Source organism: Bos taurus, chromosome 9 (assembly GCF_002263795.3).
Source record: "Bos taurus isolate L1 Dominette 01449 registration number 42190680 breed Hereford chromosome 9, ARS-UCD2.0, whole genome shotgun sequence".
Taxonomy (NCBI): domain Eukaryota; kingdom Metazoa; phylum Chordata; class Mammalia; order Artiodactyla; family Bovidae; genus Bos; species Bos taurus.
This window is the reverse complement of record NC_037336.1, coordinates 45365540-45367625: the sequence shown is the minus strand read 5'-3', so window position 1 is coordinate 45367625 and position 2086 is coordinate 45365540. Positions and strand designations below refer to the sequence as shown.

Sequence of the window (2086 nt, the reverse complement as noted above, 5' to 3'; positions counted from 1 at the left end):
AGCATCACTATCACCAGAAAACACACCATCTATGGAATATACCTTGGGGAGGGCTCAGAAAGACTGGTTCAAGAATCAACTCTGCTACTCACTAGGTCTTTCTAAGATTCAGGTCTCTTAAGTATATAAGGAAAGCCCTTCTTTCAGAACTCTGTATTCTAAGTTTCCCATTGGTAAATCTTGTCTTTCCAAGAAGGTTATAGTTCCCTTGAGGCAAAAAGCTTTGCCTGAAACATCTTCAGTACACCCCTTTATCTTTTTTTTTTTTTGGTTGAGGAAAGTCTGCTGACAGCTTTATTTCTTTGGGGAAGAAAATAAAAATTCACTCAGGAGCTCTTGTGGTGGTTCAAGGCTGGGGGTGGAGGGATAGTGGTGTCCGGTGTCCACTTCTTCACAATTACAGGCTTCTAGTTGCACTGGATAGCCCTGACTCGGCAGATGACGGCCATGCACAAATCCGTGCAGTACTTGTTCTTATGCCAGATGCTGCTAAGGGTGGCCCCGGCATTCTTGTTGATGGTGGTCCACCTCAAGAAGTGGCCAGTGTGCTCTGGCTGGATCTCCGCTACACCACCATGACCACTTTGCTGTCTGTCACCAGCTACACTCCCACCCTCTTGTAGTGAATGAGCCCATCGTAGCAGGAAGAGTTGCGGGCCTTCAGATTATTGGGTTTCCGTGCTGTATGTCTGTTTGTTGTCTTGATCAAGAAGCTGTAGCAGTTCCGCACGACCATCCATTGCAGATGCACAGACATGGTTGTGGCAGTGGGAGATATAAAGAGCCACCCCTTTATCTATGCCAAGTCTGGCATCATTTTGCAGGCTAAGCACACAGAGGCTCTCTAAATCCTTTCTAACTAAAATCTCAGAATTTGTGTAAACCATATTTTCAAATCGGTGGTCTGGGAACGAAATTCTGTCCACAAATATGATTTGTTTGGCCTACATTGTATTTTTGCTAACTAGCTGCTATGATCTGCCAATTGAGAAATTTTATATACAAATCTAAAATGTATCCTTTGGTTTTCACAGATGAGAAAATGTGTGATGAGGAGTTAAAGCAAAGTATCCAATGTCAAGGACTCTATCAGGAGTAAAATGGTCACTCAAATATGAATGCCTCTTTTGATTTGGGGAGGGGTCCTGAACCTCCTTACTTTTGTAAAATGATACCATAAAGAAGGAGTCAGAAGAGAACCCTATAACAAAGGAAAATTTAAATCCTAAACTATACTTGCCTTTGTCCTTTGCCAAATCCTCTTCTTGATTAATACATGTACAGCAAGTTTTAATACTCTGCATAGTGAGACTGCTTTAACACTTTTTCAATGCAGTGTTATTTTCAAGTAATTATAAATGATCGATGTTTCATTTCATTTGTATTGGCATTCATAATTCACAGAATTCACTGCAATTGATTTTGAAGAAAACTGATACCAAGGTATTTGTTCTCTGTAATGTAAAATTAATAGCAGATGCATAACTGAGGGAAATTTTTTCTTGCTGTTTTCATAGTTACCAAAACTCTTGGATTCTGCTCTCTGTGTTTCTGTCCCACAAGTTACAGTCTCCCTTACTAATGTGATTGCCTGCAGCATTTAAAAGTAATGGCTACTCTTTCTTAAAACTCTTCCATTGCTTAAATTTTTTTCATTGTAATAGCAGTAGCTGCCATTTACTGAGCACTTACTATGTGCCACACAATGAAGAAGAAAATAGCAACCCACTCCAGTACTCTTGAGTGGAGAATCCCATGGACAGAGGAGCCTGGCAGGCTACAGTCCAGGGGGTCAAAAGAGTTGGACATGACTTGGCGACGAAACCACCACCATTTACTGAGCACTTGCTATGTGCCACACAGTAGATCAAATGCTTGATAAATGCATCTTGATGAATACACAAGAGAAGCGTTCATAGTAACATTATCTCCATTTCACAGAGAAAATCAGCAAAGGCTCAGAGATACATATAGATTGCCTACAATGACACTGCCAGAGTCTGGTGGTGCCAGTGTTCCTGATATAATACTCTCTCTCCATGTTCTTCCTTCCCCTGTTTCCTCTGCTTTTTGCATCCTTAACAAG

At 41.0% G+C, this 2086-nt stretch overlaps 1 pseudogene; it reads right to left on the bottom strand.

Moving 5' to 3' along the window:
- Positions 1-431: 431 nt before the first annotated feature.
- On the bottom strand, positions 432-837 carry LOC104969553 (large ribosomal subunit protein eL28-like; annotated as a pseudogene).
- Positions 838-2086: the final 1249 nt, after the last annotated feature.